Source organism: Pelodiscus sinensis, chromosome 12 (assembly GCF_052426305.1).
Source record: "Pelodiscus sinensis isolate ZL-2025 chromosome 12, ASM5242630v1, whole genome shotgun sequence".
Lineage (NCBI taxonomy): Eukaryota > Metazoa > Chordata > Testudines > Trionychidae > Pelodiscus > Pelodiscus sinensis.
Window position 1 is genome coordinate 33,294,786 of NC_143063.1, and position 27,106 is coordinate 33,321,891.

A 27,106-nucleotide genomic window follows, 5' to 3' on the forward strand; every position below is an offset into this window, starting at 1 on the left:
AAACTGACGTGTGTCTCTTCAAAAGTACTAAATATTTCATCACCTCCATGGGTGATGTGTGGTATGAGATGTTCTTAAATCGTATTTATTTAATTTCATAGTATTGCCTATGTTGAATACATATCTAGTTCAAGCAGCTTTTTATTATTTTAGTAAGCTGTTTATATATATATATATATATGCATGTAAAAAGACCTTAAGGTTGGCAAATATTACCGTTTCTTATTAAAGACTACAGTTCATTTCTATTAAAAGAAGCTATCATTCTAAACAGGAAATATGAGACTGTAGGTTTGCCATGCCCAAGCAGTGAGCCCAGAATATATGATTCCATAACCAAACATGATGCTTTTATCTCTGTGTAACTATATAATTTCTTCTTTTCTCTGAAATGCAGTAGTCATTGTGTATATAATGCTTTTATACTATAACTAAATGTTCTGTGAAGTGGTTTGAGAATATTGCTTCAATGGGTGTTTGGGAAAGACAAAACGGCTAGCAAGAATCTGCATTGGGTTGTTACTATATAGGACTCGGGTTAAAAGTGTAGGAGAAGCTGTTTTGTATAATATAATAAAGTTTTTCCCCATTGTGTCTCCAGTGTGTGTGTACGTGCGTGGTAGTGGTTTGTTGCCCAGACTGAGTGATTGGGTAACAAAATGGCAAATGAAATTTAATGTGGATAAGTGTAAAGTAATGCACATCGGGGAAAAATAACCCCAACTATACGTACAGTATGATGGGGGCTAATTTGGCTACACCAAATCAGGAAAGTGATCTTGTAGTTATCATGGACAGTTTTCAGAAAGCTTCCACACAGTATGCAGCGGTGGTCAAAAAGGCAAATAGGATGCTAGGAATTATTAAGAAAGGGATAGAAAATAAGACACAGAATATCTTACTGCCCCTGTATAAAACTATGGTACGTCCACATCTTGAATACTGTGTACAGATGTGGTCTCCTCACCTCAAAAAAGATATTTTGGCCTTGGAAAGGGTTCAGAAAAGGGCAACTAATGATTAGGGGTTTGGAACGGGTCTTATATGAGGAGAGGTTAAAGCGACTGGGACTTTTCAGTTTAGAAAAGAGGAGACTGAGGGGGGATATGATAGAGGTACAGGCAGTCCCCGACTTACGTGGATCCGACTTACGTCGGATCCCTAGATACGAACGGGGTGAGGCAACTCCCGCACATGCGCAGCAGCATTCCCGGGGCTCACTCACCTGGGTCCTAGGATCCTCCTCCTCCTCGGGCCGGCTCCGACTGGGGTCCCGCAGAGCTGCCGGGCAGAGGAAAAGTGCCTCCCCACGCCCGCTGCCCCCCCCCCACCCTCCTGCCAGCAACAGGCTGCCCCCTCCCCTGAGCAACAGGCTGCGGAACAGACAAAAGCAGCCTCTCTGCCCCTCCTCCCCTCTATACATGCCGGGCTCCCAGAGTGCAGCAGCGTCCCCGGGGCTCGCTCACCTGGGTCCTAGAATCCTCCTCCTCCTCCTCTTTGGCCGGCTCCAACTGGCCTCTGCCTGGAGCAGCTGGCCACAGGGACAGGGATCCGGCAGAGCTGCCGGGCAGAGGAAAAGTGCCTCCCCACGCCCGCTGCCCCCCCCCCCGCGGCCTCGCATCCTGCACACCTCCCCTCTCCCCCCTGCCAGCAACAGGCTGCCCCCTCCCCTGAGCAACAGGCTGCAGAACAGCAGACAAAAGCAGCCTCTCCGCCCCTCCTCCCCCTATACATGCTGGGCTCCCTGGGCAAACAAAGACTCCACCAAAACAAACAAAGTGCTGGCCTCATTGTGTTAGCAAAAAAAGGATCCTCCTCCTAGAACCCTGGGTGGTGTGTGGAAATAAAGCTATTAGCTCAAAGCATGGTGCAGAGCTGTTTGGTATTTGATGAGTTACTCCTTTAGTCTTGAGTTTGTCACAGGGACAGAAATAGATGTGAAATTTTCTGAACAGGGGAACAGACAGCAAAACAAACATTAGAGGGGAGTTAACCTTTCCCTATGCTATCCAAAACTAAAAAAAATGTTTGGCTAGAGTTTCCCCTACAATATGTACCAGTTCCGACTTACATACAAATTCAACTTAAGAACAAACCTACAGTCCCTATCTTGTACGTAACCCGGGGACTGCCTGTATATAAAATCATGAGTGGTGTGGAGAGGGCTGATAACTTTTCTTTATTTATTAGTTCCCTAAATAGAAGAACCAGAGGACACCAAATGAAATTAATGGGTAGCAGGTTTAAAACTAATAAAAGAAAGTTCTTCTTCACATAGCGTGTAGTCAACCTGTGGAACTCCTTGCCAGAGGAGGCTGTGAAGGCTAGGACTATAATAGAGTTTAAAGAGAAGCTAGATAATTTCATGGAGGTTAGATCCATAAAAGGCTATTATCCAGGGGATAAAATGGTGTCCTTGGCCTCTGTTTGTCAGAGGCTGGAGAGGGATGGCAGGAGACAAATCGCTTGATCATTGTCTTCAGTCTACCCTCTCTGGGGCACCTTGTGGTGGCCACTGTCGGCAGACAGGACACTGGGCTAGATGGACCTTTGGTCTGACCCAGTACGGCCGTTCTTATGTAGTGTGTTGGAGGGGAGTAGTGACAAATACCACACCAGCTACATAAAGTGTCCTTAGAACCGTCTTGGTTTTCCAAAACTTTTTAAAGTGTAGCATTGAAGGAAGAAAGAAAAGCAACTAAATAAAATATATTGTAAGAGTATTATCCATAGGTGAGCAGGATCTTGAGATGTTTTTAAAATGAAGACAGCTTAACTGACTACAGTTGTGCATCCTGGAGAGACAACTCCTCTCTCACAGCATACTGCCATAGTTGTGCTCAAGCTGGATTCTCTTCATTCTATGTATCTATCATGTGAATGAGGTGGTGGAAAAGCAGCAAGAAATTATATGTGAGGGCCTCAAACCCCAGCAATATTTTGCTTGCCCTAGTTTCAAAATAGCCTGGACTAGGTTCCCTTCAGGCCTGCTGCAAATGCCATTTATCTGAGATTTGGTTTTGTATGTTTTTTGTTTTTTGGAGTGGGGATGAGGAAATGTTGAAGAACAAGTTCCAAAAGGTGAAAAGGGTTTTTCTACCAGTTCGGTTTAAATTGTTCCACTGGTGTTTTTTTTTATTTGTTTTAATAAACTGTTGGATGGTAATTTCCTTTAAGCATGCTTTGAAATTCAAAAAAAGATGGGTTCATAGTAAAATATATTTGAAGCAATTTCAGTTGAGTCAATTTTGTACAATAAGAGAGCTCAAGTGGAACTAAGTAAACCAGAATTGTTTACTTCAGTATAACTTACTCAGTCACTTTTGGGCTTCACCCTTCCAAAATGCTGAATGTTTCTTCTCAGAGATATCATCATCTCCTTCCAACCACCTTCTAGAACTGGTTCCATTGAAGCAGACAACAGCCACATAGAACAAATTGCAGATTCTGAGAGGGGAAAAAATGATGTACAGGGTTTCTTCTATGCTTTCTTGACTTGTAAATTCATATGGATAATCACAGTGTATATAAAGTTAGTCTTCTCCTGGAAAAGAAAACAGAACTATGTGGTTCTGTATTTAAAATAACTTTATAATTCGTAGTAGCATGTTCTGGATTAAAAGCAAAGGTGGTATTCTTGATGGGCAAGTTTTTTGGCCAAAGCACTCCTACCTCCACTAGCATTGTAGAAATACAGACAGCATTTTTTATGCAATTCAGTGCTACATGGATAAAAATAGTTTTGTTGATCAAGATGTTGCACAGACCTTGGCAAAACATCTCTCCTTCAGTGGGAAAAATGCTCATTTCCTTTTAACGTACTCTACAGTTAGTGCTCTAGGACAATTATTCCTGTTTTTGTTCTAGCCAACATGAGAAAAGAAGATCTGACTTCTAGGAGGCTTTTCTATTTGGTCAAATAGTCATGTAGTGCTAGATTACTTGCAGACTTCTAGAGCTTGGGGAAATCCTATCCCTGTTTTCATTTCCCTCAACTTGGACAAGAGTCCAAAATGCAGTAAAAAGGTCTCTTCACGGGAGGGAGTGGTTAGACAGTAGAATCCCTGCAATGTCTTCCCTCCTCCAGTAGGCAATGCTACACAGCTCCTTTGGTGGCTCTGCACTGTTCGTTGTCCCTCTCATGTTCTTCACGTACAGGGCTGTGGGCAATTCTGTTGTCTTCCATGCCCTGTGAACACATTGGTCAAATACCTTGCTTGGAGGAAGCAGTGGATTCTGATTTTCTTTCCCACTTCCAGGGTCCCAGCTGCATACATCTGAATTATTATTTCTTGAAATTTGTTAGAGGATTCACAAACAAGCCTTCAATCTACAGGGTGCAGAGAAGGGTGATAGAAATGCCCAGGGACTGCTAGGTATTACACTTAGTGGAACAGGAATAAGAGCAAAAGAACAAGGGCTGCAGGCTGGTGGGTTGTTGCATGCCTAGTACGTGTCAGGAAGCAATGATTTCATGTTTTGGGTAATGTCTTCTCACCCTTTTAATCTATTTCTGTGTCCATGATTGGCAATCGTGACTGTACCATCTATATTCCAGTTAAATGTAGCTTTTGAGCACACTGAATTAAACTATTAATCTTGTCACAGAAGATCCTTCCAAAGGTCACTATGTACTTCATTTGCTGCAGGGCATGGCCTGGGCAATGGGTATTTTCTCTCCATTGCTCTTTCAGACCAGTGTTTGCCCCTCAACTCATCAGTATGGGTAAAGAAGTTTAATCACGTAGCTCAGCATTGCTCTGCTCTGTAGAGAACACTCTGCAGTGGTGATTATTGCTGAGTGCTAGCATTTTGCCTCTTCTGTAACCTGAATGATGAAACCCAGTTTCTGTAGACTAAGCCATTCTTCTGTAGCATTTGGGATTGGAGTTAACCCTTAAACAATGTATGAATGCCAAACCTTTATCAGTTAAGTGATGCACATAATTTTTATTGTATGAAGAATGTCTTTCGGTTTACGTGGAGGTTCTTGGAAGTAGGCAGAGACTTCCTTTGGGTTCATAGTAACATATATTGTAAGATATAATTTTTCAGAAAGTAGGCCATATTAAAATCGTAAGTATTTTTCAAAATATATGAATAAAATGTTGTCTTTTACAAAATTGTTGTATGAAAAATTATATGTATTGCACATCAGGCTAAGTTCTTTGTAGGGATCACTTTAACATAATGTAGAAAACCTGGAATATTTAATTAATGGAATCTGTAAAAAGGTTTACATACTTTGAATGGTTTAATATACAGGTTAGATAGACATCTGTCAGGGATGGTGTAGGTGGAGCTTGGTCCTGCCTTGAGGGCGGGGGGCTGGACTCGATGACCTCTCGAGGTCCCTTCCAGTCCTATGATTCTATGATTCTATGAATATGCTATTAGGCTATAAACATATTCTTCTTTTAAGGTCTGGATAGAATTCTAAAATGTAAGATTCTGTATTCATTCCAAGTTAAAAGAAGTATTCTGGATCAGTGCTGATTACTTTGTGTTGTTGCAGGGTTTTTATTCAGTTTTAGGCTTTCAGGAAGATATTTTGAAAGATTGATTTTGAGATTTTTCCAAAAGTGTAAGCTAAAGAAAACTAGTTATCATTTTTTCTCAACAGAAGATTATAGTGTAAGTGCTTTGTTGTAGAAGTATGATTGAAAGCTTAGTATAACGCTTCAATAGGAAGAGAATCAAGCCAAGGATAAAGTATGGGGGTAACAAATTTTCTTTTCTTTCAAATTTCATATTAGTTTTCCAACTGTTATACAGAGCTAATGGGGAATACACATTACCCCTGTATTATAACAGCAAAAACATCCTTTTGTGGGCTTAAAGTAGTTATGCAGGGGGGAAAAAGCATGGTTTGCTCTAAGAAACGGTAGTTCTCAGTGTGTTAGTAAATAAGAAGCTAATAAGTTTGTGTACTATATGTACAACTGTTACATTAATTAAATATTCTGTGTTCCACTTGAAAAAGATGGATCTAAGCAGTTTAACATTAAAAATGTCTGTCTTGAGGGCTTTTTTCCCTAGAAACCTCCCTTGTTGTATAAAAGCAAGTCAAGTATTTAATGTAGTATATATGCATATATTTGTATGCACTTCTTGCTCTTCAGATTGACAATGTCGTACATAATGTAAGTGCAGTGGGAAGATGCAAATCCATCTAAGTCCTCTGGAACGCAGAACATTGATGTATGCTAACTTTACTCTTCTAATCTGTAAATTAATCTATCAGATATTTGCTCTGGAGGGTTTCATTGTTGTTTATAGTACTGACATCAGTTGGTACATGGCAAGGTTATTAATTTAACATGATAGATAATCAGTTTATTTTTAATACCTCGCCTTAGCACCTTGCAGTTTGTGAGTCTGGCGCATCCTATTTGAGCAATATAATGATGCCTTCTACATTAAAAATACTTATTAAAGAGGTTTATTAAAATCAGTTTGGCCTCCACCTTCAACTACTTTAATCTCAGTTATTAGTATTGCTAATAAAAGAATTGCAATGGAGAAAACTATGAATCATGCAAATTATCTTTTAGCCTTCTTTATTTTCTAAATTCTCTGATTGCCTCTCCTCCTTCTTCCTTTCAGTGGGTGGAAGCGATAGATGCCTTGACTCCAGATGAATATTTTCCTTCATAGCGTATCTGTGCTTATAAGAGGTTAGTGTTAAAGTGGCTGCAACTAGACTTTGAAGGCAATAAAGAATGGGCTTCTGAAAAACACTGAGAGTTGGCCCAACCCTGCTCTCATTGAAGCCAATGGAAAGAGAATGAGCTCAGTGCTGGATGCTTATGAAAATTCCATCAAAGGTATTTTGAGTGCTGGGTGGCAGAGCTCTCAGTTCCTTCCGCAGAATGATGTAGTAGGAAATAGGGCTCACACTGATGTTACTACTGGGGACCTTTTCCCGCAAGGTGGGAGGACCACATGGATTAATCTTATGCAAGTTATTTTTTACCATGGACATGGGTAGGTTTGTTTTTTTAATTGAGCCTTGACTTGACAGAAAGGAGATGTACAAAGAAAATGCTAATTTTAAGAAGATCTTGGCAAGTACTTGATTCTCAGGAACTATTTCCATTCCAATGTGAAACACAGTAACATATCACATCTGGAAATCCTGATTCTCAGCGCAGAGCGGTGAACATTGGGTAGGGCTATGATAAGGAAGAGCTGACTATTACTGAGATCAACTAAACTTAATATGCAGTATCAGGCAAAATATTTATCAGCACACTATATGTGTATGAGACTATCCTATTAATCATACTATTACTTGAAGTCTGAGGACACTGTGGGCATAGGGCTGGAAACGTACTGACTGCAGTTATTGACTTGTTGTGTTAATGATATGATAGCTTGTTATAAATGACCAGAGGTTAATGGGGTAAATAATTGGTCTAAAAACACTCTTACTCAGGAATTGACAGTGCATTATTTCTTTAACATTCTTTCATGAATATGTATTGGGAACAGTCTGGATAAGCTAAGAGTATAATACATCAGATAGAAACCAGGGCAAGAACATTGATGCTACCTTCAAACAAGAAATAAAGATCTTGGCTCTTAATTTTCAGGGGATCAAACACTGTTTTATGTGGCATATTTGTTTTGGAAGTTACTTTGAAGCCTCTAATCTGCTGCTAATGATACATTTCAAGATGTGTTACTTGATCTGGAAATTCATCTGTACTACCCTGGGCAGTGCACCTGTTAAATCTTTTAAGCAAAGCAGGGTTTTGTCGGTACCACATTTGGATGACAGGCTCCCAAGAGCACCTGCATTAAGAAGTGATGTAAGTGGTGAAAGGTCCATCTTCTGGTGCAGGCAGTGCTGATGGTGGGGGAAATCTGCTGCTATTTCACGTCACTCATGTTTGAGCACCTGTGTGCGCATGGGGGGAGAGGTTCACATTGTGACCCAACCCTGCACATCTATGATGGGACATAATGGGAATAAGACCCCTGCCTCCCCATATCATGACTACAGGCTTTGCAAACAGGTGTTGTGGCAATTGGACCTATCATTTTATTTGAATTGTGAGCTCGACTGTTTTTAAAAAAGAAAGTTCATAAAATGTTACCATAACTTATAATAACAAATGTTGATTGGGAAAAGGTGTGCAAGGGAAACAGAATAACTAAGGCAATGATTATGTCACAGAGATCATGAAAATCATAGAATCCATGACTCCTAGAGACCTCTGTGATATGTTCTGCCTCAGGGCTGGAGCCATCAGGAGGCAGCGTTGCAACTCTCACCAGCCGCTGGCAGCTAGCTCCCAGTCCTTACATACAGTAGCAGTTTCCAGGAATTCCCAGCCAGTGAGGATGGCAGAGAGAGGACTCTTTCAACAGCTCAACTACGACAGTTGGTGATCAGACCCCACAGTGGCTCAGCAGCCATGGAGGTGGTGGCGCTTCCTGCAGCTGCCCAACTGTATGGCACAAAACGTACTCCTCAGCACTTCAGTTGTGTAGGTGGCTAGGGACCTGGCAGTAAGGACCCCTCTGTAGAGTTTCAATTGTGGTGGGTCATGAGTGGCTGCCGATAGAAGTTCAGCTGCAACAAACTACAATGGGACACCCGAGGTCCCAGCTGCTGCAAGGGGTCCTTAGAGCTTTCAGTTGCTGTGGGTTCTGGATGCCCCTCAATCACCATTTTGTCAGGGATATTTTTAATACAAATCATGGACAAGTCATGAGCTTCTGTGAATTTGTATTTCTCATGACCTGTTCCTGAATTTCAGGAAAGCTGACACTATTGCTCGGTCCCTGGTAAGGGGGGGGGGGCAGTTCAGCACTCCAGGAAGGAGTGGGGTCTCAGGTGGAAGGGGTGGGGCTGAGGAAGTCCCCAATGTTGTTCTGATGGTCAGCACCCCTGTTGTGGCATTTGGAATCACCTTGAATCACCGGATTTGCCCCCTTTGTCCCTTCTTGTCAGCAGGTGTGGTGGTGTTTCCTAAAAATATCCATAACAAAATCTGAGCCTGAAGAATAACTAAATTAGAAGGGAGACCTAATAACCAGTTTAGTCTGAACAAAACGTCCAAGCTTATATAGTTCAAGGACTGTGCTGGAATTATGCTTGTTAGAAACTGGAGCTGTGAAACCAGATGTAAATGATCCAAAATTGGTATGTTGGACGTTAGGCTTTATTGGTGGACAAAATAATGAGGGGATTGGGCTATTCCACCCACCATTCTTTTTGTGGTGATCTGTTAACAGAAAGAGTTTGTGGGGATTATTTTTTTTTAAACTGACAGAACAGATGGAGGCTGCGGTGGAAAGGGTCACCATCATGGCTACCAGCTCCACCATTCCTTGGAACCCCAGGTTCATCCTGGTCCTAAGTGATGTTATGGCCAGAATGAGCGGGACCCTGATGACATCACCACCCCGGCTGGTTCTTGTTTCACCTGGTACTTGTTTACCATGGTTTTTTAATGTTGGACAGTGACTGTTTTCTATTGATACCTTTAAGCCAATTTATCCATCAAAACTAACACAACAGAGGGCAAAGCCTCAGCTCTTAGACAAGACCTTCCATCCTTGGCACAAAAGGGGAGGTAGAAGTGGGACTATTAGATTGCAAGGGATGCAGAATATGTGGCACTGACATTGGGGGATTGGTAGAAATCTATCAGTCAGAGAAACAAGTAAAGAGAGCAAGAAGAGAGAAGAAATGCAGCTCTGAGATTGCAAAGCTCTAAGGCCACATCTAGACTGCAAGCCTCTTTCGAAAGATACTTTTGAAAAAGCCTCTTTCAAAAAAGGGCATCTAGACTGCAGCCAGTACTTTTGAAAAAGCAAGCCACTCTTTCTTGAAAGAGAGCACCCAGGCAGTCTGGATGCTGTCTTTCGAAAAAGTACAGTTTGCATCACATAGCACCATTTTCAAAAGAGCACTTTCGAAAAAAGGCATTCTTCCTCGTAAAACGAGGTTTTCCACGGTCGGAAAAAACTGCCGTGTTCTTTCAATTTACTTTTGAAAGAATGCAGCAGCAGTCTAGATGCAGGGGAAGCTTTTTCGAAAAAAGGCCACTTTTTTAGAAAAAAAAAAGCCTCTGTAGTCTAGACACACCCTTACTGTAATTACAATAGGGGACAGTTTTTTAGTATATTATATACATGCAAAATCTGCATATTTGTGTACAGTTCAGAGATTTATCTCTTAGGTCTGTGTGCAGATCCTAGAGTTCTGCAAAAACAGCTTTAAGAAAATCCATTCCTAAATCCTACTCTTGAAGTAAGAGGGGACTCGGCACAGAGTTGTGCAGGCCAGATGAAATGAAATTCTTCTGTATTTTTAATACTTAACTGATTTGTTAAAGCAATAAATATCCATCTGTATTTCTAATGGCAGTATGCAGCTAGAGCAGTTATTGCAAGATTATCCAATGAATCTAAAGAGTGGCGATTAATGTTCCAAATGAAATCTAATTAGGGCCCAAATATTTTAATATCACCTTGTTTGTTCTTTTTAACACAATCTAGCACTTCATTGCAACACCAGTTTTCTGCAAAAATTTTCCTAAACTATTTCCAGGATAGTCTGTGCATTTCTGAATAATGCATTTTGTGATCAATACTATACATGGTGGTGGTTAGAAAACTTTACGCAACATACAACAGAAATCATGATAAACCTGTTCAAGATTAGGACACCTGAAAAATGTAAACACGGCAAATGGTGTTTAGAAGTTGATCAGCAGTTCTGAAGTGGATGGAATTATTTTTGTAGCATTTAGGAGGTAAGACTGGTATGCAATTTGCAAGTAACATAAGGTTCACCTCATTAACTTGATCAAGATTAGACATATGATGGCATCTTAAAATTATGAGATAATTATAGTAACAAAGTTTAAAGAGTCTCATGAATTCAGGACAATATCCCTAACTCTTTAATATTACTCATTTGTTACATAATGAAAAAATCATAACGTCGTATTCAAAACCAACAGGCCTATGGGAAAAAATTAACCAATTTCTCTTTGCTAGTTCAGTAGTTGAGGGAAGACTTGAATTTTGACGGATTGCTCCTTTTCAAAGAGTAAACAAAAACAGCTTTAGAGAAGGTGTTGAATGTAAAATAAATTGTTTTCAGAATTGTGTGTAACATTGATGGTTTTCATGTAGGTGAGATGCGTCTGTAAAATGTCCAATATTGGTGGTACAAGATGGATAGCTCCCAGATGCACAAATTGTCAAGGATAGTATGAGATGAGATTTTTCTCTGGAAGTGTGTTCACTGAAGTTAGCACATTGTTCCTCTTCGTACTGAAATTTGTGGAACCACATTCAGACATGGTGTAATCTGACGGAACTTTGGACTGAATTTAGCAATGACATAAATAGGGGTGTTACATGGCCATCTAAGCTGTTCAGAATACAGTTGTATGTGATTAAAATACTACCCAGCTATTTGATTCTTGTTGCTAGATTGGAGTCAGTGTCCCTTGCACATCAAATGAGAAGGTATTGTGTGTGTCAAGACTGGACAAGGAACAAAGTACCTTTTGTCTTTGAATCTGAAATGCAGAAGAGGTGCACTCATAAAAGGAAACAGTTTTCAATCCAGGGACAAGACCATTGTCGGTATTGTGAAATTCTCCAGACTTGCTAGCTGACAGAACTGCTTAGAGGAGCTGGCAGAAACCTTGTCCAAACTGGTGATGAGGTTTATGGATATGTATTGGGAACAGTCTGGATAAGCTAGGAGTGATGAGGTTTACAAGGATTATCTAAGGAGATTACACATCCTATGTGGCAAACATCTCCAACATAAAGTTGTTGGTCAACCATGTGTTTCAAAAAGATAATGGAGGCTACATATAATTGGCCACATGCTAGAAGTGACCTTCAAGCTGAATATGAACATGAGAGGTGTTAGAATATACATACTGTTTCATTATATCTGTAGCAAAAAGAGTGTCTGAAAAAGATATGAGGCAAGGCAGGAGCCCTATATTGAAGCAGATAAGAAAGAGAGTACAGGAGAGAAAGCAGATGAGATTTTTTTTTTCTATTCCTTCTTCAGTGCTAGAAGAAAATAGGAATGTAGACCTGCAAGGAACTTTCAATGGTATTGAGTCTAGTCCATTCATAAATTTATCAAGTTCTACTTTAGAGCTAATTAGGGGTTTGAACCTAATTAGATTATACTCTCATACCATTCATCTACAAGTTAGAAACCTTCTAATTTCAAGCCTAAATTTATTCATGGCCAGTTTATACCCATTTGTTGTTCTGCCAAAAATGTTCTTTAAGTTTTAAACAGCTCTTATTCTGCCCTAGTTTTTAGCCCAGGATATATCAATCTACCACTATTGTATCCCTATCAGCCCCTTTTTTGCTTGGCTAAACAAGACAAGATCTTCTAGTCTCCTCTCATAAGTCAGACTCTTCATTCCCCTGGCCATCCAAGTAGCCTTTCTCTGCACCTGTTCCAGTTTGAATACATCTTTCTTGAACATAGATTTTATTACAGAACTGGATAGCTTTGAAGATCCAGAAATTGCAAACATTGACTTAGGGAAAATGTGTCCTATAAACATTTTCTAATGGTAAAACATTCAAATCCTGGATTTTTACTTAGTTCTTGCTTGGCATCTAATGATTGCTGTTGCAGTTACCAGCCTTGCTGTTGTGGAATCTTAAAAACACATGCATCCAGGAGACTTTTATATTTAACTAGTGCAGTAAAATGCATACTCTACCAAAATTTTCAGTTATAGTGTGTGGCATGGTTTATAGTTGAGTCTTATTCCTTGTGCTATCATTCAATTTTGATTTTTAAACCTATTAAATATGATTGAGTAGGTAACACAACTTGAGGCGTTAAAGAATAATCAGAACAGACAAAGAATAATCAGAACAGACACTGTAAATCACATACAAAACCAGAACAGGTCTACACAAATACTAACTGAAAGCTCCCAGGTTTTCAGAACAAAAAGTTACCAAATAAGCAGAAATGTGAATGTAATTGTTTCTAGTAATAAACTAAATCTATATATCTATTGTATATATCTATCATATATTTGGTATGCAGCTTCCTCTTATCATAACTTAAAGCGAGGTAAGTGGGATTGCCCCAGCTCTGTACCTCCCACCCCCAAGCAACCCTTTAGAGAGGTTGGGGTGGGGGGAATTTGAATTTTCCTCTTCCTCCTCCCCCCACGATTCATACGGGAGCATTCTGGCTGCTCCCATTCATTAGTGAGCAAGGGGAAAGTGCACAGTTTGCTACATTCTTCACTCTGGCTACATAGTGCAGGGGGCAGATGAATCTGGATCTACCCCATTTGGAAAGAGGCCACTGGAGGCTGGGGCTAGCACCAGGACCTTCCCCCTCCCCAGCCAACAGCCTGGATCAGCTCCTGGAGCCTGCCCCCCTATGGACAGCTGGCAGGCCTCAGAGCCTTGCCCCTTGACAGGCTGCAGGCAACAGGGAAGGGGACCTAATGGAGGCTAGAGCCAGTCCCCTGAGCCTCTCCCAGCCTGATGCAGGCCAGGGCCAGTCTATATAAGCCAGGCCTCCTGGGAGAAGCCACCAACCAATGATTGCAGCTCCGGCCCTACAGGAGGAGCTGGTGGCAGGAGAGTGCAGCCCTAGCTCTCCAGGATAAGCTGCTGCCACAGCAGTGAAACACTCACAGTCTCCAGTAAGTGCCTCCCCTGGCCTCCCAGCTCCCTCCTCTATGCCCCCAGGCCTGAGTCCTGCACCACTCGCTTCCTGCCCCAACTCCTGCACCACCGCCCCCTGCTCTGAGCCCTTGTCTCCCATACAATAATGTAAATAAAGCATGTACATTTTCTTTTTAATTTACAGAAATTAACCCCCAAACATTACTACAGTTAAGGACCCAGACGACGTTGGGTACATCTGCTAGTAGATTTTATATAGTGAGGAAGAAACAGAAAGAAATGGACAGACATTTACTGGTGACATGATTTAGTACAGTGTGTATGTCATGTTGAAGGGACATTGATGCCGAATTGGCAAGCCATACCTTTGAACTTTGAATTCACATACACTTCTGTCATGTTCTTCTGTGTACCATGACAATTTTCAAATAGTTTGATGTGAGCCCTTGTCTTTGAGGTCAACTTCATAGGCAGCTTCTTCAGATCTGTTTTCTATGTTCAGTATTTTTATTCAGATTTCTTGAACAAATGAAGTATGGTTGGGAAACATGGTAACACCGGAGAGGAGCCATTTTGCTTAAGAGATAATGGAGATTTCAGCTTGCTTATTTATCTATTTTATTGATATTCACAGTGCAATGTTTGTTTCCCAGGTAATAAATACTGACTTTTCAAAGGGAAAGGCATCTTCAGTAGCTGTACTCAGAACCATAAAAATATAACCTGACATGGAGTGCACATAAGGATTTTGATAGTAGTGTCACGATCTGTATGTGGGGGTAACTGACTGCATGGTAACGTAGTTATTTCTGGAAGGACAGAGTACTTTCAAAAAGAAAAAAAAGTCAGATAATCTGATCAGAGTGAAGCTTTTGTCTGGAAATACTACCACCTTAAGACACTACATAGAAAGCAACCCTGGGTAGATGCAGAAGTTGTGAGAGATTGATATGATATACACATAAACATTGGTACAAACTTTCAAAAGATTTCCATTATAAAATAAACATCTCAGCCACTCTGGGGAAAAACAAATGGATGAAGAAATTAAACATCAGAAAGCTCTGTTTCAGCCGGTAGAGACAGTGGAGTAGAGATGAACTGGTGTGCACAAAATATCTGCACATATAAACAGGTCATGACCTGGGAGGAAGTTTCCTAGAAGGCCTTCAATTCTCTCTGCTAATGGGATGATCTCTTGACACACTTATCCACTTCTTGAGCTATGCCAGCACTTTCCCACAGGGGAAGGTAAGAAGTATTCATTTTGCAATGTGTAGGGAACAGCCACCTTTAGCAACTGTACAGTCATGCTCTTACCTCAAGTCTTGATATGTTCCAACTAACATTAATCACAGAGTTCAGTTTATCAATTTTAAATTAAGGTACAAAGCACTAACAAGCTTTGATCTTCTCTGCTTTTTTAATAGATCCTGTGTCATTTGGTATTTTCCTGAGTTACTGTTATTAAGATCAATTTGGAGCAAAAATGTAGATGGAAACAGGACTGGTTGGTAGAAATATGGGAACTTATGTAGTACAGAGAAGGCAACCTTTTCTATACTGGTAATGTACTTCATTTCAAGACAGAAAACCATCACTTGTATAGTGTATGCCAGGCCAGGGCAAAATACAGTCTGTGGGCCAGATACAGCTCGCCAAGCCACCAGATCTGCCTTGTGGTGGGACGCCGTAGGCAGACTCCCCTGCTTGCCCAGATTGATGCTCAGAAATGCGGCTGCGAAGCATTTTCTCTTTAAAAACCAGAGAGGAGGAGGAAGATTCAGATGTTGCTTCAATCCCCAATGCAATCCATTGGCCAGTTTCTGGCCAGAGAGTGGCCAATGGGAGCTGCCTGTTTGAATAACAGGCAGCCACAAACCTCTCTACTCTTCTGCTCAGTTACTCACTCGAGCACATGACCAGGCAGGCAGAAACATTTTAAGTTCTGCAAGCCTTTAGCTCTGCAGGCAGGCTAGTTTGGCTGTTGCCAGGTAAGACATCTGGCCAGAGCCTGCGTCTGGCAGCCCAGACCTTCCCTTTCCCAGCCCTCTGCCTCTTACTCCTGCTCTACTACTTTGCATATCCAAACCCTCTGCATCTTCTTGCACCCATGTACCCTTCCAGATCTGGGACCCAACCTCCACCCCAGGCCCCATACTTCCTCCATTAATGCCATGGAAGTGTGTGGCCCTTGACCACTTTCCAAATTTTTAGAGTGGCTCCCCATCAAAAATTATTGCCCACCCCTAGTGTATGCCAAGATTTTCAGTCAGAAGGGTCTATTTTAAACCTGGATTTTCTAAATGTTTACTCACTAAACCATCAAAATAGCCCTTTAGATGTCTTTGAAACATGATGAGTGCTGAGTATTTTATTTTGTTGGAGAATTCTACATGTAAAAGGAAGGCTTGTTCTGAAGACCTCCATGCTGGAGAAATCTCTAGGAAAACACAGAAGGCAAGTTCTCGTGTGTATGAAGTAGATTTCCCTTTGGGGAAACAAGCTACTTCACAAGATGTACTAAGAATACTTTCTGTTAAATCTGAATTTATCAAGAATTTTATCACCACCACCCCCTTTTTTAAAAAATGCTGCAATTGGACAGAAAAGTATTTTCATTTCAGCTATGACTTTTTTAGTTAAGTGGTTAAAAATATTTAAGGTCCTACCATCCATCAGGATACATTTGATACCACTCTACTTAAATGTTTCTGAATCTAAGAAAAAAGACTCAGGATGCCACAGACAGAACAAACTATTGCACTCCCCCTTCTTGGCGCTCTTTTTGACACAATTAAATCTTTAAGTATTCGTTTTATGATTCACCATCAGAAACAGCTGATTAGAATTCTATAATCTGATCAAATCAGTCCAGAGGCATTGTTCTGTACAACAACACTGGAAATGGAATGAAAATGTTTCTCTTTCTTGAACAATCTATAATATTATTTTCTTCTTAAATTGACATCAACCTTATTATTAACACACTCCATCCCTCATCCCTACTTGGGAAATTCTTCTTGCCTTCAGCTTGCCTCAGGCCAGTATAGGTGAACAAAGGATGGAGGTCAGATCTTAAACCCAGAAAAAGTGAATTTATATTGCATTTTTTTCTGACTGGTTAAACCCTGGAAGAACTCATTAAAATTTGTAGTTACTTTTCACATTTTTCAGTATTAGAAACATATCTATAAGGAGGAACAATAGATATATTTATAAGGCATATTTCTCATTTCAAGATGTCTTCCAGTCAGTGGTCATTCCCACAAACTTTGAATTAGCAGTAGATTGATTCCTTAATCAAAGTTTTCCTCAGTAGTTTTTAAGATCATTGAGCAACATGTAACATAATGAGAGATGGACAATTGTGGCTCCAATGCCATTTGTACAGATATAGGCATGAGTCTTGCAAACAGCTCTATAAGAAGCGGTACCTGAATCCTATTGAAATCATATGGTTTGGTGCAGAAAGGCATTCTGAGAAGGTGCATTCTGTATGAAGTGTTTATGACCTAGTCTCATATGTGCAGGTTTCTGTTCCCTGCCTTCACTCCCTTCTTCCCAAATTTCATTATACTGGAATTTTACAATACAAATGTGTACATGCTGATTTTGCATATTTCAATGTGCACCTTGATATTTGTCTGAGCTCAGTCCTGAAAGTCACTGTTTTGACGTAGAGATGTAAAATTAGCCAATTTTAGAGGGGATTGAGCCTAATATTTTTCCACAGATGGTCTACAAATAGAAAAGTTAATTTTTTCAACAAAATCCATAAACAAATGTTAAAAGTTTCTTGCATGTAACATTAATCTCCTACTTTACTCTTCATGTGTGATTACAACTCCCTCTGCTTGCTTCACTTTCAATTTTGTATTGAATATTAACTTACAACTCCTCCCGTGCAGTCATTTGAATGTTTCTGGTTTTGAGGCCTATACTACATTGGATTTCAGGTCGTCTGTTCATAGTGAAGCTAGCAAGTCATTTCATATTCATGAAAAAAGAAGCTTTGTTGAAAAGCTGAATGCTACTCTAATAAGTGCTTATTAAGTGTGCAGACATGACCAGCATTTTGATTATTATAACATTATTAAAGATTCATTTTTAGTTTTGTAACTTAGCTGTATCTGTGGCATTAACTGACACTTTCTTTAACACCCCAGTGCACAGCATGACCAAAATGAAATGCATCATCTAATAATGTTCACAGGCCTTCGCTGTATATTGTATTATCATGCAATTAGCATTTCAGCAGGAGATCATGCAAGCAGCCTATTTCTGTGAGTGACCTATTATCAAGCTGATTACATTTTACATAAAAATGAAACAAATCATGTCAGAATTTTGGGGACAAGGAGGGAAAAAAGTCTTATTGTTCTATTTACATAGCTTGAAAGATAACAGAAAAAAACTGTACTTGTACAAACAAGACGTGGTCTTCCTGATTTAAAAAAAAGGCATTTCTTACACAAAGGTCAGAAACAGGAGACAAGGAAGTGGAGCAAAGAATCCATTATTATTTGTCTGTAATATATACTAGGACACTTTCCGCAATATGAAGGACTGAAGGCTTCATCTAACAATAACATTTCAGTGGGTTGGTGGGGTGGAAGTTCTTGTATACAGATGAACTATCAAACTGCCTGCTGCACAAACACAAGTGCTCTTAAATTTGTGTATATGTAACCCACACACCTTCTGGGACTGAGATCACTTACAGTGTGAATGAGTCTCCTCTACAGTGGTAGCTGAGAACCAGCCAGCTTTCAGCTCATACACTAAGCTCCAGAGGTCCCAGGTTTGGTTCCACCTATCAGTGTTACAGTGCAGTCATTTTAGCATAATTTAGAGAGTTGTGGAAGAGGAAAAATGTATGTCTATCGGAAATGGCTTAATTATTAGAAAAATTATAAATGATGACAAACAGTGGTAGAAGGGAAAGAATGGCAAAGAAGAATGCCATAGATAAACAACAAGGAGTAAAGATTAACAGATTTACTTGGGCATATGCTCTCATGAACAAAAGTCCAGATGCATCTGCCAAACTGGGTTTTTGCCCATGAAAGTTTTTGCCCAACTAAGTCTGTTAGATTTTACAGTGCCACACAACTCCTTGTTGTTTCTGTGGATTCTGACTAACATGATCTGATGGTATAGATTCATAATTTCCAAGGCCACCAGACACCATTGTGATCATCTAGTCTAACTCCTATATAGGCCATACTTTCCCCAAAATAATTCCTAAACCTGCTCATTTGGAAAACCTCTCATCATAGTTTATAAATTGTCAGTGATGAGAAATCCACCATTAACCTTAGCAAATAGCTAATTGTAAACAGTTGATAACTTCTCTGTTGAATACACGGTTCATTCCATTTTAAGAAGAATCTTCTCCCCCAATTTTACACAGGGATTTTCATATATGTAATTTACGGTAGGCTAGCAGTCTGAAATAATAATTTGTTTATCTCATGTTTTATCCAAGAATTGCAACTGTAATGGATATGAAATATTTCTGCTAGCTCTAATAAGGAACTAATTACCCAACTTTACCATGGAATGTCATGATTATTAAATAATGTGCTATAACAGAATACAATGGTTCAAGACAGGAAGAGAACCATATCCAGTTGGAAATGCATGAACTTAAATTTGTCTAGTCCCTGAGAGCAAACACTCTGAAGAGAAGTATTATTGAATTATAAATGGCTATTTGTTTCCTAGGCAAGTAATAATATAACTTGGTTCTGATTAGTTATGAGATCTAACTGGGCTCATTCACAGCATGCCCTAACTGAAGACTAAATAAGAACTGGAAAAATGTTACCAAAATGTCATAGTATGAATATAGTCAAGTGGGTCTGACATAATGTTGTTTGTGGATATCATGGACATGATAAATAAGAATATATAAAGGGAACCACTTTGAGACATACTATTCATTGATGGTTTCATGCTATATGTGAAAGATTGTGAAACCATGCAAACCTCTTTTGAACAGCTGCAGTGTAGTCTTGAGTAGGTCTTAGAGTGAATGTTGGTAAAACTGAGTCTGTGGTGATCAAAGAATTCTCCATAAAGATTATCCCAGGAAGGGACTTTTGAGTGAAGGAATGTAAGTATCTATGATCAATGGTGGTAATATTGGAGCGTTCATGAGTGATGTCTGACATTATACTAAAGCTGCTTGCAGCAAATAGCAGGAGCCAACTCCAATTCTTTGTGAATTAAAAGGTAGAATGTATAAAAATGTAGTTTGACCCATCTCCACATATGGAGTGAAGACTTCGCCAGCAACAAGAAAAGAAATCAACACATTTTCTTTGCAGAAATTAGGATGCTGAGACTGTCAAGCCATTGGATGCTTGGTGATAGGATACAAAATGAGGTTATAAGGGAACTACAGCAGGTTGCTCCAGCTGAAGGCTGATAGGCAACCTAGGCTATGTTGACAAAATGAGAATGCATTGTTGACTAGTAAGATGGTTCTTGCAATGCTTCTGGATGGATAACTAAGGGGGAGATCAAAGATTCAGTATGTGGACCTGACATAAGAGGGCCTCGGATAGACCAGTCTGCATGACAGTCTGGCATATGCTCCTGAGACTTGGAAGAAGAGTATAAAAGTCAAAATAGAGAAATAGCAAGCAAGAAGAAGAATTAGTAGATATATCCCTGGTTGCATAAGCATGACAATGATGGCTATCTTTGTACAATAGCAAGGAGTCACCTTTGGCCACAAAATGCAGTAGTTTTAGTCCTTTCCCAGTTTGTTTTAACCCAACACTTTTCACTCCTTGTCCCATTTGTGTTTGTGATTCCTTCAAGAATTGTGGTAAATAATGTTTACAATTTAGAATCGTGTGATTTATTTTTTTGGGCTGCTGTTCTTGTGGCTTTCTACATCAATGATTTTCAAACTAGGGATCATGACCCAGTACTATGTCGTAGAATGTCGGGGGAGGGGGGCGGATTGAACAAAGACCCTAACTATCTTACCCATTACCAGGATAGCTTCCCCAATTATCACCTCTAATACCATTATCTCACAGACATCTAACTTTCCCCACCTCTAATATCATTAACTCACAGACACTTTCCTTCCTTCCTCCCCCCCCCCCCCCCGCCCGCATTCTGAAATGTGATTCTGAAATGTGATTTCTCCTTTTTCATGTGTTCATTTTTTTAATTGTATCCTTTGGTATATATGGTTGTGACTATTTCCTTCCACTATTTGATCTGAGGAAGTGGGTCTGGCCCATGAAAGCTCATCATCTAATAAACCATCTTGTTAGTCTTTAAAGTGCTACATAGTCCTGCATTTTGCTTCAGTTTTCCACTGTTATAGCAATACATGTATTTTGTCTATTTCCCAAATGGAAAAAGAAAAAGACTGTGGTTACATTATAATATGGTACAACTAGTTTCCACCATTACACAAGTCTTAGTATAAGTCAGTTTATCATTTTGAAATGGTGCAATTTGTTCTTTTTGCCTTAAATTGCATCCACATTAAACTTTTAATAAAGTCTTTCATATGTGGTTTAAAAAAAGTTTCAGACATTTCAAACTCTTTGAATGACCTATATTCTTGCAACCCACATCATTCTGTGATTCAGAGAAACAAAAAGTTGTGTGACTGACTAATCATGCAGTTAATCACCAAACGCTTTGGGCTAGATTCTTCTCGTGGTTATATTGGCATAAATCTGTACTAACTTCAAACTTACGTCAGTGGAGCTGCTCTGGATTTTCACTGATGCAAGTGTGAACAGATTTTGGCCCTGCTTTTGTAAAACCACAAAAAAAAAAAATTACATGTCAAGTGAGATCAGAAAAATTAAAAACATTGAACAAGTCTTAGTATGACTCAATGGGTGGCAAGTAGTTGTACCATCTTAAGCACAGTCTTTTCTTCTTTCCGTTTGGGAAACCGACAAAATATATTTATTATTATAACACAAACTAGATTTTCTTAATGTAAGACTTTGCACATTTTAGTGAAAGTGGTACCATAGATGTAGAATTTTAAACAGTGTTTCATGTACTCTATGGTTCTGATTCTCCTCTGATTTATGTTGGCTTCACACCTGAATAATTTGGTTGACTTCAGTATGATTATTAATTACTTTATTTTTAGTTGGTCTATCTCAAAAGTAAATATATGTGGTATTACTATTATTACACTAGGACACTTCACGTTCCTGATTATTTTGGTAGGCCTCTAAACTTGTGTTCTTGGACACTATCCAATATTGTAAAGAACAATCAAATATGTGCTCTGGATGAGATCAGGATGGCCACAGCAGTGTTCTATCAGCAGGTGTTGCCACCAGAAGCTCCTAATTGCTGAAAGTTATTCCTTTTTCTTGTTGGCTTTTTTTCCAGTAAAGAGAATGCTTCTGTGACTGCCAAGCTAGTTATATTGGTTTCAGATCTGTGCACGTGAAATAAGAGAGTGAAAGACACTATACACAGTGCAGAGTACGGGCACTGTACTATGGTATATGTAATCAAAGGATCGGTCTAACCCCCTGAAGTTAATATAAATCTTTCCATTGTTTTTGAAGGGTTTTATATCAACCCTGATATTGATTTATTTAGACTGGGCATACAAATTCCCAATAACATCATGTGGTAAAATCATTTGTCCAGCAGTAACCAGTATAATATTTGCAAGTTCTTTCAAAAGCACCTTTGACAAAACTGAGGGAGATAGTTCTTTTATTACAAGTAAGACCTTTTGCTCAGTCAGACTAGGTAGAGTTGAGTCCAAAGCATAGCTCTCCTAAAGAGAGAGCCTCACATCTGCTTTCCAAATAAACATGAACAAATATAATGCACAACAGCATATGTAAAAATAAAGAACATAACTCACTAAGCATTTCCTATTAGCCTTTGAGTATTATAATTTAAAACATCAGAAATGTCCAACCTATAACCACATTCCCTGGAAGGAAATTTCTGGCAACTTTGTACCCGTCTGACAAGAGGACTCATTTTCTGTATTCTGAACATCTGACACATCCCCAAATCCTTGTTATAATACCCAACACTTCTCTTCTGCAATCCACTTCTAGATATTCCTTCCAGATTGGAACAAATTTCATTTGTTTTAATATGCTCTGATACCAAGAAATGGTTGCAAATTACTGTACAAGAAAAGCTCTAGCTCTTTTTCTGTTTTATCATCTTATCTTGAAAAGAGAGCATTATAGCATTATCTCCCAGGCTTAGGTATGTCGTCCTCTTGAATCAGCCATTTTAATGTTGCTTAGAATAGATCCTTAAATCAAATGTAATTGTGCTACACATCTGACTTTCATCTCTTCTAGGTCCACTTTTGAAAAGGAATTGGAGAAGACCACTGTCATTTTTGAATAGGGAAATTCCAAAAATGTGACCAGACGAAAGGAACACCAAAAGCAATAAATCAAAGAGTGGCCATATGACACAAATGAGCAACCCACAATAATACAACAAGGACAGCAAGACCTTTCTATTTCAAAGGTATGAGTTGTGGCCAGCCTAATTATCTTTGTTCACATTTCTGTAGACATGTTTTTGTTTTGAAACAAAAAGATCAGTATTTCCTTTAATTAGAAACATTCTGTTTTTGTTTGAAGCAAAAGTTGCCAAGTGGTGAGATACTAATCCTATAAAACTGTGGTTCTCAGCCTTCAGGTTATCACCCCAAAGTGGGTTGTGAAGCTGTTTTCTGGGTGTCAAAAAAGTTCCTATGGAAACCATTCAAAAATTTATTTTTAGTCCTTCTAGTTGTGAAGGTAATAGATTCAATAATTAGACTGACTGTATAACGTTTGGAGGGAATAGGCAATTCATTAAACTTTCAGTAAAAGTATATACATTATACTTGTAAATATATATATATTTTAATAGCATAATAACTTGCAAATTTCAATTGTAATGTAAATATTATGATGATTGCTTTAGAAAAACCTATGGATAATAGATACTTCATCCATACATGGTGCACAGAAGCTTTAAAAATGAATAAATTATTACTCATGACATTTAAGTTCCATTTTTTGGCTAAATAATACAAAAGAATCTGGGATAGAGCAAAAATGAATTTGGTATGTGAGAACCATATTTTCACTGAAGAAAAAGTAGGTGGAAGAATTGGGCTGTGAGGGGAGCTGAATACCTTTTGATATACGGATGTGACTATCTGCTCATAAGAGGTAATGTGAAATAAAATCAATTCCTCACAAATAGAAATAGCAATATCATATGTATGTTTTTGGTTGTGTTGTGTTTTTTGTTCACATTGCTTCAGTGTTTGGTTCCCATCCATTATCAAGAGGATTTTAATTCATCAGTTGTGTGATTTCCTCAGATACACGAACCTTTTCTTATCGGTTTTTCAATGTACTCTTTACAAATCTAACAGATACACTTTCAATCTCCACTCAAATTTGCACATGTAACCAGCTATTTCTATAAGATAATGCACATGTATGATAAAGGTTACTAATCTGCATGTATAAGTGTCTACTTCTATGTGATATTTCCGCTCCATGTGGAAAGGTAGGATTCTTCTCTGCATGCAAATAGGTGTGCTCCTATGCAGTGGGGCGGAGTGGCTGCCCATTGACGCAGAGGAGGAGGAACCCCACCGGCCATCATGTTGGGCTGAGGCTGACCCCGCCCCACCCCCTGACCGAAGGTCAGGGGGTGGGGCCAGAGCTATAAAAGCCCAGCCAGCAGCCTCAGTCAGGGCTGATCCTGCAGAGGGAACAGAGGCTTGCTCCGGGCTCCCAGTTTGGGAGACTGAGGCCTGGCCTGGGCCTCCAACCCTTCCGAAGCCCAAGGCCAACTACCAGCTCCCGGCCTGGGAGGCTGTGACCGAGGCCTGGCCTGGGTCTCCAATCTTCGGGGAGCCAGATGCCAACGACCAGCTACCTGCTTGGGAGGCCAAGGCCGGCCCGGCCTGCCTACCCTAGCAGACCCCGCAGAGGACCGAGAGGGCCAGCCAGGTTCTGTGCCCAAGCCCCTGCCCAGGAACTGGGAGAAGTTGAAGCTGCTGCTGCTGCTGTGAAGGCCAGAGGCTTGACCTGAGACCCTGACAGAGCCTGACCCTGCCGACTGGCCCAGATGCCTGACCCTGCTTGCACCAGGGGACTGGCTGAGCCCAGCAGACCTGAAAGCAGAGGAGGACTGGACCGGACCACTGGGACCCCAGTAGGATGAACCTGCCCTGGACTCCCTACCAGTGCCGCTAGAAATCCAGGTACCAGCTGAAAGGGAGAACGGAAGTGGCCCAAGGGTTACTGGGGGGCTGTTAGAGGCCCCAAGTCTGGCGAGTTTCGGGCTGGAGCCCCCGCTGAGTCAATAACAGCCTGCACTGCTGCTCCTAGGGCCCTGGGCCGGGGCGCAGTGGAATGGGTGGGCCTGCACGTCCTCCCTCCCATGACCCACCTACTAGGTGGCAGTCTCTCCCTCCTCACCACTACTGCCAGTAATTGGTCTGCACCCGTCCTGAACAAGGAGCCCCCAAACGCGTGGTTTTTTGCGGCCACGCCCTGAACCAAGGGCCTGGCTTATCCTTAAACTGTGTTGGTGTGTTTGCAGACACACCCTGAACTAAGGCCTAGCCTCCCTTTAAATTGACTCTGTTTGTTTGTTGTCCAGCCCTGACTGAGGACCAGGGCCTCCCAAAACTCATGGTGGTTGTGGCTGTCATGCCCTGAACCACGGGCCTGGCCGTCCTGTAAAGACTAACTGGGTTTGCTATTGCCACACCCTGAACCAGGGCCTGGCCTTTTGGTATAAACTGACTTTGCTTATTTGTTGCCACGCCCTTAAGCAGGGTGTGGCCTATCCCCAATCAGGACTTTGTGGACTTGCTGCCCACCCTGCCCCAGGGCTGGGCCTATGTACATATATATAAGCAGACTTTGTGGTATGCCGCCTGCCTGAAGGAAGGCTGGGCATGGACCTGGGGCTTGGCTTAAAGGGACAGTGCAGTGGGGCGGAGTGGCTGCCCACTGATCCAGAGGAGGAGGAACCCCTCTAGGAAGCCAAGTCACCTACGTCCTATTTTGCAAGGAGAGGTTGGCTGTGATATATAGACTGTGTTTACTATGGATTAATTTGTATAAACTTGATTAGCTGGATATTATCATACTTCAGAGCATTTGATCTTGGTCTCTACAAACACTAATTCCCACTGAAATCAATACAAGATGCAGAGGCTCACTATACCTCTAGATCAAGCTCTTTTATGATTCACATAAAATAATTAGGTGATTTCCACAATCTAGAAGATGACACACTTCCTGGGCACACACCTACAGTATACTTCAGCTGCTGTGGACTTGTTGATAGATAACTTACAGACTCTGTCTTCTTACATTCCATTGTGATACGATTAGCCAATGTATACACAGCCAGTTGATCACAGCATGACCATTTCCACCATTGTAGTATCCTAAGAAAATGATTACAGGGAAATTCAAGGGCCTGAGAGAGAGACCTTTTTTAAACAATAAGTATAATGTCAAAGTATTCACAAGATTTTCACTAGAATATATTAAATACTTTTCATAAAAAATGTGCTTTCAAAGTGACGCACAAACATCAGACTGCTTAAAAAAGGCAGCTTGGATTAATGAATGTTGTTAATCATAGACCAGCACAATTCAGAGGAGTAGGAGAAGGGAAGAAAGTACTATGTAACTTACTCAGTCTTTTAGTTTTGAAACCCTATTCTGTGCCATTCTAACAGGTGGCTGTATTGGGATGGGGACAAAGCACGAAAGAATATTATAAATTAGTCAAATAATGTAATTCACTTAAAATATTCAAAACCTGAAAAAGACCTATTCAGGATACAGTACAGGAACTGTCTGCAACCTTAATGAATATCACTCCTGAGGTTTTTATTATTCTATATTCATTATTTTTTGTATATAGAAAGCACGGTCTTAGAACTATTATTGTTAAATGTTACGCATGTAAGTGTTGCACACGTGTAATTATTTACTCCTAGGGGAATTCTGAGCCCTGAACAATGCAGAATTTTCCAGAAATTAATGTTTTTGTGTGCAGAATTTCCTTTTCTTTGCAGAAATGGACTGTAGTGCCGTGTCTGCTGCTAGGGATTGTTTGACCTAGGAGAGCCCTGCTCCCACATAGAAGACACAATGGTGGGTACTGGAGGGAGTTGGAGGGTTTCCAGCAACTGCAGCTCCCTGCCTACTATGGTTGCCAACTTTCCCAAATGGATGGAGTAGATGGTATTGCTGTGAATGGCATCCGGTCAATCTAGTCGGGAAAGATGGCAACCCTAAAGGAGACAGTGGCACACAGGAAATTCCACAAACGCCCTGAATCCAGCATCAGGCTGTTTCTGCTTCTGGATCTCTGGACACTGAGGTCTGGGCTGGGGGAGGCCAGACGGTTGGGC

At 40.4% G+C, this 27,106-nt stretch overlaps 1 long non-coding RNA gene across 1 annotated transcript in view; it reads left to right on the forward strand.

Moving 5' to 3' along the window:
- Nucleotides 1-27,106, forward strand: part of LOC102452250 (uncharacterized) — a 108,521-nt gene that overhangs the window by 30,349 nt on the left and 51,066 nt on the right. The window contains exon 2 of the long non-coding RNA XR_012906806.2: nt 23,010-23,184. This is a non-coding gene — a long non-coding RNA (uncharacterized LOC102452250). The remainder of the gene's footprint in view (nt 1-23,009; nt 23,185-27,106) is intronic.